This window comes from Cryptomeria japonica, chromosome 2, assembly GCF_030272615.1.
Source record: "Cryptomeria japonica chromosome 2, Sugi_1.0, whole genome shotgun sequence".
Taxonomy (NCBI): Eukaryota; Viridiplantae; Streptophyta; class Pinopsida; order Cupressales; family Cupressaceae; genus Cryptomeria; species Cryptomeria japonica.
Genome location: NC_081406.1, coordinates 46155658 through 46172931, shown reverse-complemented (window position 1 = coordinate 46172931; position 17274 = coordinate 46155658).

Here is a 17274-nt window from a genome sequence, read left to right as displayed (position 1 = left end):
TGGAATTTGTTGTGGGTTTGATTTCATTGAGATATAAGGATATGACATTGTCATTAGGAAAGGTATCAATGCCAGTATGTCCTTCATTTTCCCAGTCCATAGGTTCAGGAGGGATTAAGGATAAAGAATCCTCATGTTGAATAGTTTCAAAGATATTAGGGGTCATGATAGAGATATCAGAGCTTTCAATATGTATTTCCATGTCTAGAACAATACTCTCGTCAGAATGACCTCACATGAGAAACTCTTGATCATCCTCGGTTAAGTCCATGTCAGCCAAATGTGATTCCGATTCAAGTAGGCTAGTTCCTAATGTTTGTCCTGCATACATGTGAACTACATCGACTTCTACATCTTCTTCTTCCCTTTCAATTTCAAGTTGCTCTTGTCTATTTTTCCATGATAGCGAATATTCTTTGGTCCCTCAGTCTCTTAGCTGCATTTTTTTCCATGTTTGACAAAATTGATGCAAATGATTGTTCCTTGGATTGCATGCTTGAAGATGCTGCTTCCCTATTATGTGAAACAATGACCTCTTGAGCTGATTTCAGATTATTACAACACTGCAATGGATTTAAGTTTGCGGATATTGTGATTTCCTGTCCATTGTATGGAAATTTTAAGCACTGATGACATGTTGATGTAATAGCTTGTATGTCTCGAATCCATGGTCTCCCCAAGAGTATATTGTATGGTAGGTCCATGTCTAGAACTTGGCATGTTGTGTCCTTCTACAAAGGTCCCACTCTGAGGGGTAATGTCACCATTCCTTTAGATGAATGCTCTTTTTCATTATGTGCTTTGATTTTTATCTTTTTCTGGGGATCAACTGCATCTTTTGAATAGCCTAGAGCACGGACAAGATTCATAGCGCAAATGTTCAAGCCAGCTCCCCCATCTATTAGGACTCATTTAACAAGTGTTCTATGAATGAGGACTTCAATTTGGAAGAGAGCATTATGGGGATTTTGCAAGCAATCAATGCTTGGATATGAAGGAGATGAACTTTGAATAGGATCCTCTAAAATAGGTTTGATGGCAATCATGGATATCCTTTGGGGAACTTCTTCTTTGGATGTATTGCTTGGCAATGATGCTATGGAAGATTCTTGCAAGATTTCAGGAGGTGTAGGAATAGATTCCTTCAAGGACTGTCAATTTGTTTATAGGGGATGAGCCATTGCTAGACATAGGTGCACGATTTTGATCTTCTTTACCCAAGTCCTTTAGGGATCTTTTTAAGAGTCACATAAAAGAGCCACCTTTCTTTTGAGATGTATTTGAATCCTTGTGAGGTTTTAATATAGTTGGATTTTGATTTTGAACTTGTTTGATTGCTCTGATATGTTGGCTTGTTACTTGTATTTTTCTTTTGTATTCCATGTTGATATGATCTTCAGCTATTTCAAAAGTTTATGTTTTCGTTTCAGGGGTTTGATTGTCTAAAAGTTGTTTTGATAAGTGATCAACAGTCAATGTCAAGGCAATAGAGTGATATGACACTAAAAGAGGATTCAAGTTTTTCGACCTTCAATTTAGGAGTGCAATGATGATGATTTGATAAGAACCAAGTCCAGTGGGAATGATATATCCTATGATGTGGGACGAGATTATCCTGACCAAATGTTTCAGTTTCATGATTGAGGATGATTGATCCTAATGAGAAACTATGTTTGAGTGATCAATTTACCAAAGAGGGTGATAATGCACTTTAAGATGTTTAGATTTTGAACTTGTTGAGGGTGAGCACTTGAAAATATTGAGGTGTATATATTCTAGAGTCTAATTTTGACGGATGATAACTTGACCAAGTAAACCAAAAAGACAATTTAAGCACACAACAACAAATAATAGGTGTTTATGAATACTATAAATTGATCAAGCAGAATGGCAGACCTGAAAAAGTCATGCAAAGTGGCATCTTTGGACTGATGAAAATAGAGACTTGTACCACAATACTTCATGAACCATATGACAAAAGATACAAGATCAGATGACAAATCAGAAATTTCCTTTGAAAAAGAAGAGACTCGTACGACAAAAATTTATGAACCACACAACAAAACAGATTCCTCATACGATAGAGAACCTGACTCGTACGACACAGAATAGGACAGTAAAAAAATGTGTTTGTTTTGCCAAATTTGGATTTGTGAATTTTGGTGTTTTGCTTATATTTTCCAGTTTTAGATGTCTAATTTTTCAATTTGGGGATGAATACATAGCAAACACATGATGTGATAAGTGACTCCAATCAAGCTAAACCCTAAGGAAGTTGGCTGAGAATGAAAACCTTTGCTTGCTGACTTAGGTACACACCCAATAGCTAATCATAATATGGCCATTGAGTCTCACACAATGGATTCTCAACACCATATTATCTGACTCCAAATGCTAATGGGGGCATGATATGGCAATTGTCTTGGGAGAGTTACTATCTCTCTTGCACAAATATTATCACCCTTTTGGAGGTGAATCAGGTAGCTTCTAATTTAACAAGAACTAGTAAGGGATTCATTCAGCGTGTCGAGGTATAAACTCAATTAAGAGGTCTCCCAGCCTTGAAAACCAAGGTTTGATATACCTGAAGGTATAGAGGAGAGCTATTCCTGAGCATTGTTGTTGTTTTGATTTCCATCAAAAACATATTTATTTTATAATGGGTTGGATTACTTGTCATTAGTCATTCCCACTTAGGTCATTCCCCTCACACCAGTTGTAATGGCTTTAAGAGGTTTTAAGCTCCTCGGGAGGGCAGGCCTGCTAAAGAAATGCACTAAAGAAAGAAAAAGATGAGTCTAGTTTTTTGATCACCTAAGAATAGTGAGAGCATACTCGCCTATCATCAAAGACATGAAATACATTATGGTTCATTTCCCTTAGCAAAATTGAAGTGTGCCTAAAAAACTTTAATGAATACACAAAGTTTTGTTGGAATCTTTAGGCAACCTGCAATAAATTCGTTAGTAGTCTTGATTGGTTTTTTGAATTATGTCTTTGATAAGCATGTCTTTGTCAATCATCTTGCATAAAAGAGTTAGGCTACCAAAAAGATCACAAACAGATCAGGGTTAGCATTAGTGAAGTTCGGATTAAAATCAAAAAACCCTAACATGCAGTATGTTAAAACTCACAGAGATAGAGACTTGTACGGACACAATTTATGAGATCAAATGACACAGCTTTAAACTTTAGATAGAAACCAAAATATACTTGTACGACATAGGATTTAGCAGCCAGAAATTCATACAACATGAATTTAGCTCTCGTACAACAATGAAAATTAGTTCGTACGACACAAGATTTACTAGTCATAAATCCGTATGACAAGCATTTAGACCTCATATGACAGGGATAATGAGCTCATACAACATAAGATGAGGTTTCATACCAGACTGAAAGGTAGTTTGTATGAGTTGGAAAATAAACTCTTACGACATTCTGATTCTGTCCTGGCAGAGATGGATGTTTGTTGAAGCTTGAGAGGCCAAAAATGATGATTCTGGCCCCACGGTGGGTGCCAAAATGTCATGCTATTGTGAATTGTACCTGTACCTATAAACACAAAACACTCAATAGATCATTACAAGCATGGTTAACAAATTTGAATCACAAGAAGAAAAACCATAACTAAGCGATCTATCGCCTCCTAGTAAATGCGAGTATGAATTTTGCTCTCAGATCTTGTTATGCAAATTCCAATGACTTGACTACACTTAGATGGAGGATTTGAATGATGAAGATGCATGATCTAGCATTGATAGCATGATTAAGCTACATGATTTCATGATTATTCTAGAAAATAGGCTAGAATGAAGATGCAATTAAGCTAAAATTGAACATGATAACATTACTAAGATGATAAACTAGAAGCTAGATGCCTATAGCAACAATGCTTGAATACAAATGAGATGAATAAATAAGGATGCAAAAATGATATCAAATTGGGACCCTTTGTTATCCAAAATGGGGTCTATTTATAGGATTTCCCAAGGCTAGGGGTGAGGTGGCAGGAATCAACAGTCAAGATTGATTTGAAGATATCAATGGTTAAATTGGAGGAGGTTAGCAAAGGGGTTGGACTAAAGGGAACATCTATCATCTCTATGTTGACAAGTGTCAAGAGGCTTCTAGAAGAGGTAGGATGAAAGGGAACACTTAGTGACAAGTGTCACAAAGCTTCTAGAAGAGGTTGGATAAAAGGGAACATGTGGGTAGATAGAATGGGTTAGGTTTAGGAATGGTTAGGTTAGGTGGTTAAAAGTTAGGAGAATTTGAATTTAGAAATTCAATTAATAATAAAAGGCTAATTAATTTCAACAACTCATAATTGATTTTTTTTAATTAATCAGAGATTAGAAGAAATGATTTTGATGGAGAAGAATTAATTAATCAAAGAGGATTATTGAGATGAACCTATTAAATAAATCCTTAGATTTATTAATAAGTAGATGAATGTGTAGGATTTAATCAAATTGTTGATGAATTCAATTAAATTGGGGAGGAGGATTAATTAAATAATTTCTTATTCAATTAATTATCTTCAAACCATTTTTTAGGTGTATACAACTTTTAAACTTACTGATAAATGCATTCACACTATTATGTTCTGTAATCAATTCTAAACGTGTCCCCATCTTTCCATCCTTTAGAGGGTATTCTATATTTTAAAATCTCTTAACATCAACCATTTTTTTTCCAAACTCGGATGAAACATGTTCATGCAATGTATTACCCCTCCTCGATTGAACTTATTAGACTAATATTTTACTATTGTTTACTTTCAGTGGATACATTACCATTATGTGTTATTCAGACTTATATGACATTATTTCATGTTTTATCTAGATATGGGATGCCTACTTTATTTACAACATTTTAGTACTTGTGATTTGTGGTATTTTATGGATTATTGTTATGTACTGACACTATACTCTATCTATGCAATGTGTAATTATATGTTGTGTGTCTACGAGTGTATTGGATGCGAGGGGATGATTTTCCTTCACTCACTCCGGTGAGACAGGGAATGTCATGATTCTCCTTCATCAATGTGTGTGTCGTATATTCTATATTTGTATATATGCATATGTGATTTGATGATGTAGGTCATTGCAAGTACAAGTACCGGGAGGGACGGGGTATTGTCTCCACCTGGCTTCATAGGTCTGAGCGTGCCTTATTTGTCCAATGGGAGTAGAGGAGATAGCGGTTGACCCTAATTTTACCCCAGTTACACTCTTATAAGTGTTGTCAGTGGGTCATCTTTTCTATATGTTCGACCTTCGAGTTTTGTTTGTTTAACTTTTTTAGAGTCTTTGTTTGAGTCTTCTCGGTTTGCATGCCCTGGTAGATTAGATAAATTATTTGAGTTTATGGCATCACTTTATAGTTAGCATATTCAATTTATGAATTATAATTAAGTGATTATGAATTTAATTAATTAAGTGAAGTGGTTAAATTTAGTTGCAAATTGCATTATATTAGAAATATAATTTTATTTAAATTTAGTAGAAAATAAATTAATAGCATTTATTATTCTCTAGATTTTTAAAATAAAATTACTTTCCTTTATTAGTTTGAAACTGCATTATTTTAGAAATATAATTTTATTTAAACTTTAATGGGAAAATAAATAAAATAAAATGCAATTATTGTTCTCTAGATTTTAAAAATAAATTATAAATAAATAGAATAAAGTAAATTTACTTTCCTTAAATATTTTTTTTAGAAAGTTAATTAAATGGGAATGAGAAAAGAAAAGAAAGAATGAAAGTAATGACTTTTTTGGGAAATTGCAGTTTCATTTGCTTTTTGTGGGAATTGGAAAATAAAATAAAATCCTTTAGTTTTAAAAATGAAATATTATATTTTGAAGAAGAAAAAAATATTTTCAGCCTAAAAAGGGGTTAGGTTAAATATATTTTTGAAAATTATTTTTGGGAGTTCATGAGAAGGAGGCAGCAGTCTGTAGGAAGAAATTTTAAAAATTTCTTAGATGCATGTTGGAGAAGTAAGGATCTGGAAGGAAGTATTGAAGTGGATATCTGATTGCATGAGCTCTTCCTCAAAGATCTTACAGGAAAGCTTCCAAGGTTGGATAGTTTCTGCCTGGTTATTTATTTTTAATATTAGCTCAAATATCTTTCTTTTCTCTGTAGTTTCTAGTGTGTATTTGCAAAAGAAAAATTTAATAGAATATGGTTGTGTCTTCCATTTATAGTTGAGTCTTGATTTTGTATATGGTTAAATGTTTTAGTTATTTCCTTTCTATATAACTATCTATCTTGATATTGTGAAATTGCAGGGGATCATGCTGGCAAAATTTTGCCAAGTTTACCCTCCTTTGATTCAAATAAATTCTTCCTGTGTGTGTGGTTGTGTTCTTCCTGGTTGAGGAAAATCATTAGAATTTTGGGTTAAAAGAAAAATTGGGCTTATGGAGGAAATTTTTGTAAAAGAAATGGGGTTTTGCCCTCTCTGTTTTGTCACAGAGTTTGGATGTTTTATGAGCTTCTTTACCAGAAATTAAATTGTGTAATTTTAGTTTTACCCTTTTTAAAATAATTATTATGTTTTTTTTTTTAACTCTGTTGTCTCAAAGTGGGGATGTTGAGATTTTAAAATCTTTGTTGATATTTTATTTTTTCTGTTTTAAAAAAAATATATTGAAATTTTAGTCTCTGTGTAAAATTAAAAATTTAATTTAATTTTTAACATATATATATATTGGAAAGGGGAGGGGGTCGGTAGCTTGCTACCGACAGTAGTAGTACTACCGTAAGGTAGCAATGCTACCGTGCGGTAGCAAGGCTACTGTAGGGTAGCAAAAGCTACCACAAGCAGACAAATAACTTTGCCTTCTTTGTTTTCATTTACCTCCAGTAAATGATGAGTTTCGGGCTGCGTGCCTCCAGTATAATTTTGATTCAGTTTTCCTTTTAATATATATATATATATATATATATATATATATATATATTAAAACATAACCAATTTACACAATATTCAATAATACCCAGATAATAAAATGCCATTGTCTAAAACATATATATATATATATATATATATAACACAATATTCAATAATACCCAAATAATATATATATATATATGATATATATTTATGAATATATACTCATATACATATATTATTTTATAATTATATATATATGTATATAATTAATTCAAAAATTAGTTTATCTTTAGAAAAGCATATATTTAGATTCTTTATTTGAACATGGATATATGTTAGGGGGTAATTTTTATGTGGTTAAATTTAGCATTATTGGACAAATGACAACTCTGTTATTCTCTTATCAATAAAGATGTGTTTTCCATTTTCTGGAATATCTGCATTTGCAAAGTATAAAATGTATTTTTACTATTTTAACAAAAAGATTGCCTATTATAGGATTTTTAGTATAAATGGTAGTCTTGGTACAAACATATTTACATTGTAGATCTGATTTTGAGTGGTCGTTATAGTTATTCATACCCCTTGGTCAGGTGTGGTTGTGTAATCATGTTGATGTGAGCCATTGTGTGTTTTATTCCAATTGGTCAATCCTGGTTTTATGATTTGTGCATCCTTCACCTGTAATTTGTCAGGATTAGATATGGTTGTCAGTTTTGCCATAGATTTCTCGTAGAGAGACCTTTCCTATTAGTGTCCTATGTGAGAGAGTGGCTTTCGAGTGGGGGCTGCACCCAAAGTGGATGGTAGGATAACCCCTCGAAACTTAGTTAAGAAGCGATAACCTAATAATTGATTAGGGGGTGGGTAGCTGAAATATTTAATTAAGATAATGTGCCTCGCACATGGTTGAGTGCTTGTATAGGCTCAGGATGTTGTGAGAAAGCTTGGAATGGAAAATCTACCACCTTGTCTTCACGAAGGGATTGGTAGGGTCTGCATGATTCGTAGATGGAGCAGGGGGTTCAGGAGAGGTTACCAGGATAACCCAAGATGGGGGTTCAAACCTATGGAGGCCTACCTACAGTAACCACCTTAAGCCATGCGATGACACTCTCTCCTTAGGGTCACTAGTGTTTGTGAGCTAAGTCACATCGGTTTTGTGGACTCATGTTGTATTGTTGTACTTGTTTGTTTTTCTTTCTTGAGGGTCATCTGCTATCTCCCAGCATGGTGGGGTGGTTCCACTTTAGGATCACATGGTCAGGTGGTAGTGCCACTTCCCATCGGATATCTTTGTTCATACCTTCATGTGAGGATCGTCTTCGCTAGTGTTTCTTGGTTCGTGACTCTTGTATCAGCTCTTGTTCGAGAATATTGTATATTTGAGACCATGTGGTCATTGTATCAGTAAACTATGTAACCTTGGCATTGTAACCTATGTATTTCATTTGTATTATTGGAAGTCATTTAATCATTGAATATTGTAATCTTAATTCAATGGAATGTATGTTATTCTTCTTCTTATGTGTAAATGAATCATTGAAAATAAATATATTGTAACACTTTAAATATTTCAATATGGAATTCAGTTTTATAAGAATGGTTTTATTAATTGCAATTGAATTTCCTAATTAGATGGATAATTGGATTAACCTTTTGTAGTTGTTTAGTTTCGAAGTAAACTTCGTTGGTAACCCTTTACGATGTCATTGTTAGACTTTCACTTGTGTAATTAAACGTGCAATGTTATAATTAATGCACTTAATCTTTAAAAAAAAAATTATTTCACCTTTTAGCTGCCTAGATGTGTCATTTCCCTATAGGGTTCTTGGCAGGGTGTTACATGCAAACATTCACCTATCAAAGAATAGTTCCCACATAAATTGCAAAGGCCATAAATGAATGAACTAGAAAGAAATAATTGTTCATTAGATGGTTTACAAAATAAACTTCCAATAAAATCTTTTATAGTTTCGAGTGGAACATAAACACCACAATCCTGCACAAGATCATTACCATGCAACATACAACATATATATCAAAAAACATCATACTAGTAATGAAACTGAACATGAGTTTTACAACAACAAGATATTCTTTGTTTATTTATTTTAACATACCAGGGTTTGCATTTTTCAAATGATCTTTGACGAATTCGTAAATTTATTAACATAGATTCATCACTAACTTTTTAAAGAATTCAGTTTGAGTCATGTCAAGAAGATGTTTTGGATGAGGATCACGAATTTTTGATCCCACCTTTAACTTTAAAACATTTCTAGAATTTGATGAAACTCTAGTGTTATCATGCCAAAATTTTGCAAATAATTGTTTAGTTTCATCATTTAATTTCATGTCTGACCTTTGAAGTCTACCACTAAAACTCCAATAATGGTTTAGTGGATCAATTTCAATTGTGTCTCTTCTTTTGGCCGCTCTTGACAAGGTTCTACGATGTAAGTTCAAATAGCCACTTGTATCACTTAACATTCTTTTACTAACAATCATTTTGTCAACTATAGTTGTCGTTATAACTCTACGTGCTGCATTCTTATCTTTAGATCTACTTGTTTTTCTGATAGAATAGATGGTATTGGCAATAGTAGATGCAACTTGCTTATATGATTCATCTTTTCTTTTTTGTTTTGCATAAATACCTATTTTTTTCACGACTTTATGCATTTTTAACATTTTTATTAATTGTAGCATTAATTGACATTGGAATCCTAACTTTTTATTATAGAAAAATTATTTATATAATATGTTCGCATGTGTTCTGATTTGTCTCCAAGAAACTAACCCATTAAGATTATCTAGCACATTGCTAGCAATAGTAAACAAATTACATTCATTTTCTTTCAGAGAGGGTGGTGTAATATTTTCAATTTTTATTTCTTTTCGTATTGGTGTATGAAATTTATATCCAGCTTCATTTAAATCAGCAATTTGATTGGCATCATAGTCTTGGGGATTTAAAAACATACCAGGAATTGCATCCACATGAACATTTGCATCAACAGTCATACTCGTGTTTGATTCTACATTTCTTGCATCCATCATGATGTCTTCAATGGTCTCATCTACAATGGGCACTGAACTAGATGCTTCAGAAGTGTTATTCAATTGTTTTTGTTGTGATCTTTGATCTCTTTGGCATTTTGTCTCCTCTCTTTGTGCTTGAATTTCGTCCACTGTCATTGTCCTCTTTTTTTTATTTTGACGTTGCTTAGAACCCATCTTTACAAACTCCTCTTCAAAAAATAATACCTTTTTACTGAGTTCTTCAAAAATTTGTGTAAAAAATATTAATAAGTATTGCTAAATGATGTAAAAATGTTTGTCAGTACGGATTTCAATGATAGTGTGGTAAATTGATGCAATCTGTCTTTTTTTTTTTTACAGTAACGGTTATTTAGGAATGGGGGCTCGTTAGTAAATCCAACGGGCAAAAAAATGGAACGGGCCCCCGTTTATAAAACAGAGCCCTGTTATGTGGAATTTGAGTCCACAACCTACCCCTTGGCTCGGCATTAGGCCCAGGATAGGCCTGGAATGGCCACACCTAAGACATGGACCTGCAAATTCAAATCTCCATGAATAAAAGCACAAATATGAACTTCTGAAATAGTTTACGTGCCTCTAATTAGAGAATTTTTATACGAAATTAAAACCCATTTCAGATTATACTGTCTAGATTCTAAATATGTAAATTTATTTAAATATTGATTATTTTAACTATTTTTCATTTAATTTATACTAAATTGGGTCCATAAACTTGAAATATTAACTAATTTTGTTAATTTAATAACTTTTTTATTTTAATGAATTTTGAAAAAAAATTATATGTCATCAATCTAAACAAAATTATATTTTGTTTAAAAAAATAATGATAATAAAAATTTAAGTTTACGTCAAATTATGTGGGTCGTACACATCAAATTTTTTAAAAGATAATTACAGCCATTAAAAAATTAATTAAAACAAATAATAGAAAAAAAAATACAGAAAAATATGCTCATCAATATTCAGTGTGTTACAAACCATTTCCCAAAATGGTTTGAGAAAATAATTTTAATTGTGTCAAAAAGTGTGCGTCGTACACATGCATGGTATGGTCCTGAAACAAGCATTTTTAAAACATAGTTTTTAGAATTCCATTCAAAAACTTATTTTTTATTATGTGGGTATTAAAATAAATTACATATTTGGAAAGTACACTCAGAGGGATATCTTTTATATTCCTGACTTTTTCCAAGCTGTAGTCTCTAAGTGTTTCAAAATTTAAGCTCAAATGAAACAAAATATGAAAATCAGGGAAAACACTTCCACTTTTTGGCCAAAAAGTGGACTCGGCTTCTTGCACTAACCCAAGAAGAACATGATACTTTGCTTGTCAATAAAACCTAGGATTTAGTTCCTTTACCTCAAGGTAAAAATATTGTTTCTTGTAAGTGGTTATATAAAACTAAATTGAATGCAAACAATGAAGTTACTAAGTTTAAAGCTAGATTAGTTGCTAGAGGTATTTCTCAAATTGAAGGCTTAGATTATAATGAAACTTTTGCTCCCATTGCTGAAATGCCTACTATTAAAATTGTTCTTTCTTTAGCTTCTAATATGAATTGGCCTATTCATCAAATGGATGTTAAAAGTGCTTTTCTAAATGGTGATTTACGTGAGGAAATTTATATGTCTCAACCTCCAGGTTTTGTTAAGGAAGGTAATGAACATTTAGTTTGCAAGTTAAAGAAATAAATTTATGGTTTGAAACAATCTCCTAGAGAATGGTATTCTAATATTAATGCATTCTTTCTTTCTCAAGGTTTCATTAGAAGTAAAAATGATCCAAATTTATATATTAAACATAGTCAAGATGACATTGTGATTATTATTTTATATGTAGATGATTTAATTCTAACTTCAAGATCCAATAATTTGATTTCTGAAATTACATTTCAACTCAATCAAAAAATTTAAATGAGTGATTTGGGACTTCTACATTATTTTTTGGGAATGCAAATTTGGCAAACAAAGAATGGTATTTTTCTATCTCAAAGTAAATATGCTCAAGATCTTTTAGAAAAGTTTAAAATGAATGATGATAATCATGTTTCTACTCCATGTGAATTAGGCACAAAGTTAATGCTTGATACGAATACTCATTTAGTTTATGCTACTTTATATAGACAACTAGTTGGAAGTTTAAATTATTTAACTCTAACTAGACCAGATATTGCTTATAGTGTGGGTTTAGTTTCTATATTTATGTCTAAACCTCAACAAACTCACTTTAAAGTTGCAAAAAGAATTTTGAGATATATTAAAGGAACTCTTAATGTTGATTTATTTTATGATGCAAATTATGATTTTACTTTAAAAGGATTTACTGATTCAGATCTAGGGGGAGATCCCAATGATGGGAAATCTATTTATGGATATTGTTTCTTTGTTGGTTCAAGTGTCATTTCTTAGAATAGTAAGAAACAACAATCTACTTCACTTGGTTCCACTGAAGCTTAATATAAACGATGCAGTAATGCCTCTAAAGAAACCTTATGGCTTAGAAGATTACTTGAAGATTTGGGGCTACCTCAACAAGATCCAAAACCTTTGTATTGTGACAATAAAAGTTCCATTGCCTTGGCTAAGAATCCTATCTTTCATGCAAGAACCAAACATATTGCTCTCCAACACCACTTTATTAGAGAACAAATTGAAGATAAGTAAGTTTCACTTCTATAATTTAAGGGTGAAGATCAAGTTGCAAATATTCTAACAAAGCCACTTTGTAAAGAGAAGTTCCAATTTCATTGTAAAAATCTTGGTTTGCAACCCATTGAAGGGTTTTATGTAAACTCCTCAAGTAAAGCTTAAGGGGTGTGTTATAATATTTAATCTTTACTTGGATTAGGTTTATTTGTATTTAGTTTGGGATATTCCTTTGGAATCCCTACATGTAATTTGTCCTCTAGTACATGTGTGAGGACAACTCATTTCTTTTATTTTCCTTTATTAAGGATTATTAGTTTATCCTGCTTAAGAGGATGTTGACACATTGCACACACATATTATGAATGGTGGCATTCATAAATTTGGGATTTACTTTGTATCTCCTCTTCTCATCTCTATTTAAGAGATGCTTCTCCTCACATTCTTCACTTTAGATATCATTGTAATGAGCCTCTCTCTCTCTCTCTCTCTCTCTCTCTAGGTTTTGCCTTCATTCATAAGGGTATATGCATGAAGTTGTGGTACCAAAAAGGTGCCACACTTCAAAAAAATGAAAAATGCTCATAAGGCGCATGCCTTATAAGGCGAGCGCACTATAGGGTGCGCGCCTTATAGGCTTGGTGTGCTAAGCCTTAGGCTTGGCACACCAAGCCTATAAGGCACGCGCCCTATAGTGCGCTCGCCTTATAAGGCGTGTGCCTTATGAGAGAATGTGGGCTTGGATCATGGGTCAAGGGTCCCATATAACCATTTTTTAGTGCAGCTCATTTGGCTAGCGCCAAATATGGCGCTAGCCAAATGACTTCCATTGAAATTTTTTAACCTTTGATAAATTTATACTTTATACCCTATAATCTATACACTATACCCTATAGTTTGATAGCCACAACCAAAAAAATTTAACCATTTCAAACCTATAACAACTACCCTAGATCGTATGACCAAATATGCTAAATCCTCGACCCTATACAATAACCATAGACCCTACAACCCAATATGCTAAACCATATAAGGCCGTTATGGGTCGTATGGTTTCCTAAGGGGTCATATGGTGTCCTATGACCCCTTAGGACACCATATGACCCCTCAGGACACAATGTGAACCCTAACGACACGTAAGGGGTTATATGGTATCCTAAGGGTCATAGGACACTATATGACCAGTTAGGACACCATATGACCCCTTAGGACACAATATGGTGTCGTTATGGGCCGTATGGTGTCCTAAGGGGTCATAGGACACCATATGACCCCTTAGGACACCATACGACCCATAATGACAACATATTGTTCCCTAAGGGGTCATATGGTGTCCTAAAGGGTCATATGGTGTCATAATAGGTCATATAGTGTCTTATAACCCCTTAGGATACCATATAACCCCTTACATGTCATTAGGGTTCACAATGTGTCCTAAGGGGTCATATGGTGTCCTATGACCCCTTAGGACACTATATGACCCCTTAGGACACCATATGGTGTCGTTATGGGTCGTATGGTATCCTAAGGGGTCATATGGTATCCTATGACCCCTTAGGACACCATATGACCCCTTAGGACACAATATGGTCTTGTTATGGGTCGTATGGTGTCCTAAGGGGTCATATGGTGTCCTATGACCCCTTGGGACACCATACGACCCCTTAGGACACAATATAGTGTCATTATGGGTTGTATGGTGTCCTAAGGGGTCATATGGTATCATATGGGGCCATAGGACACCATATGACCCCTTAGGTGTCATTAGGGATCATATTGTGTCTTAACAGGTCATAAAGTGTGTTATGACCCCTTAAGACACCATATGACCCCTTAGGACACCATACGACCCATAATGACACCATATGGTGTCCTAAGGGGTCATATAGTGTCCTAAGGGCTCATAGGACACCATATGACCCCTTAAGACACAATGTGAACCCTAACGACACATAAGGGATTATATGGTATCCTAAGGGGTCATAGGACACTATATGACCCGTTAGGACACCATATGACCCCTTAGGACACCATATGACACCTTAGGACACAATATGGTGTCGTTATGGGTCGTATGGTGTCATAAGGGGTCATATAGTATCCTATGACCCCTTAGCACACCATATGACTCCTTAGGACACAATATGGTGTCGTTATGGGTTGTATGGTGTCCTAAGGGGCATATGGTGTCCTATGACCCCTTAGGACACCATATAACCCCTTAGGACACAATATGGTGTCGTTATGGGTTGTATGGTGTCCTAAGGGGTCATATGGTGTCCTATGGGGCCATAGGACACCATATGACCCCTTAGGTGTCGTTAGGGATCATATTGTGTCTTAATGGGTCATATGGTGTGTTATGACCCCTTAAGACACCATATGACCCCTTAGGACACCATAGGACCCATAATGACACCATATGGTGTCCTAAGGGGTCATAGGACACCATATGACCCCTTTGGACATAGTGTGAACCCTAACGACACATAAGGGGTTATATGGTATCCTAAAGGGTCATAGGACACTATATGACCTGTTAGGACACCATATGACCCCTTAGGACACCATATGACCCATAACGACACTATATGGTGTTCTAAGGGCTCACATGGTGTCATAAGGGGTCATATGGTATCCTATGACCTCTTAGCACACCATATGACCCCTTAGGACACAATATGGTGTTGTTATAGGTTGTATGGTGTCCTAAGGGGTCATATGGTTTCCTATGGGGTCATAAGACACCATATGACCCCTTAGGACATAATAAGGTTTCATTATGGGTCGTATGGTGTCCCAAGGGGTCATCTGGTGTCCTATGGGGCCATAGGACACCATATGAACCCTTAGCTATTGTTAGGGATCATATTGTGTCTTAACAGGTTATATGGTGTGTTATGACCCCTTAAGACACCATATGACCCCTTAGGACACCATACAACCCATAATGACACCATATGGTGTCCTAAGGGGTCATATAGTGTCCTAAGGGGTTATATGGCATCCCAAGGGCTCATTTGCTATTCTAAGGGGTCATAGGACACTACATGACCCCTTATGACCGCTTAGGACACAATGTGAACCCTAACAACATGTAAGGGGTTATATGGTACCCTAAGGGGTCATAGGACACTATATGACCCCTTAGGACACCATATGACCCCTTAGGACATAATATGGTGTTGTTATGGATCATATGGTGTCGTAAGGGGTCATATGGTATCCTATAACCCCTTAGGACACCATATGACCCCTTAGGACACAATATGGTGTCGTTATGGATCGTATGGTGTCCTAAGGGGTCATATGGTGTCCTATGACCCCTTAGGACACCATATAACCCCTTAGGACACAATAAGGTGTTGTTATGGGTCGTATGGTGTTCTAAAGGGTCATATGGTGTCCTACGGGGCCATAGGAGACCATATGACCCCTTAGGTGTCATTAGGGATCATATTGTGTCTTAACGGGTCATATGGTGTGTTATGAACCCTTAAGACACCATATGACCCCTTAGTACACCATATGACCCATAATGACACCATATGGTGTCCTAAGGGGTCATATAGTGTCCTAAGGGGTCATATAGTGTCCTAAGGGATCATAGGACACCATATGACCCCTCAGGACACAATGTGAACCCTAACGACACGTAAGGGGTTATATGGTATCCTAAGGGGTCATATGATACTATATGACCCATTACAACATTATATGACCCCTTAGGACATCATATGACCCCTTAGGACACAATATGGTGTCGTTATGGGTCATATGGTGTCCTAAGGGGTCATATGGTGTCCTATGACCCCTTAGGAATTCATATGACCCCTTAGGACACAATATGATGTAGTTATGTGTCGTACGGTGTCCTAAGGGGTCATATGGTGTCCTATGAACCCTTAGGACACCATATAACCCCTTAGGACACAATAAGGTGTCGTTATGGGTCGTAAGGTGTCCTAAAGGGTCATATGGTATCCTATGGGGCCATAGGACACCATATGACCCCTTAGGTGTCATTAGGGATTATATTGTGTCTTAACAAGTCATATGGTGTGTTATGACCCCTTAAGACACCATATGACCCCTTAGGACACCATACGACCCATAATGACACCATATGGTGTCCTAAGGGGTCATAGGACACCATATGACCCCTTAGGACACAATGTGAACCCTAATGACACGTAAGGGGTCATATGGTATCCTAAGGGGTCAAAGGACACTATATGACCCATTACAATATTGTATGACCCCTTAGGACACCATATGACCCCTTAGGACACAATATGGTGTCGTTATGAGTCGTATGGTGTCTTAAGGGGTCATATGGTGTCCTATGACCCCTTGGGACACAATATGATGTCGTTATGGGTCGTATGGTGTCCTAAGGGGTTATATGGTGTCCTATGGGGCCATAGGACACCATATGACCCATTAGGTGTCGTTAGGGAACATATTGTGTCTTAACAAGTCATATGGTGTGTTATTACCCCTTAAGACATCATATGACCTGTTTGGACACCATATGACCCATAATGACACCATATGGTGTCCTAAGGGGTTATATAGTGTCCTAAGGGCTCATAGGACACCATATGACCTCTTCGGACACAATGGGAACCCTAACGACACGTAAGG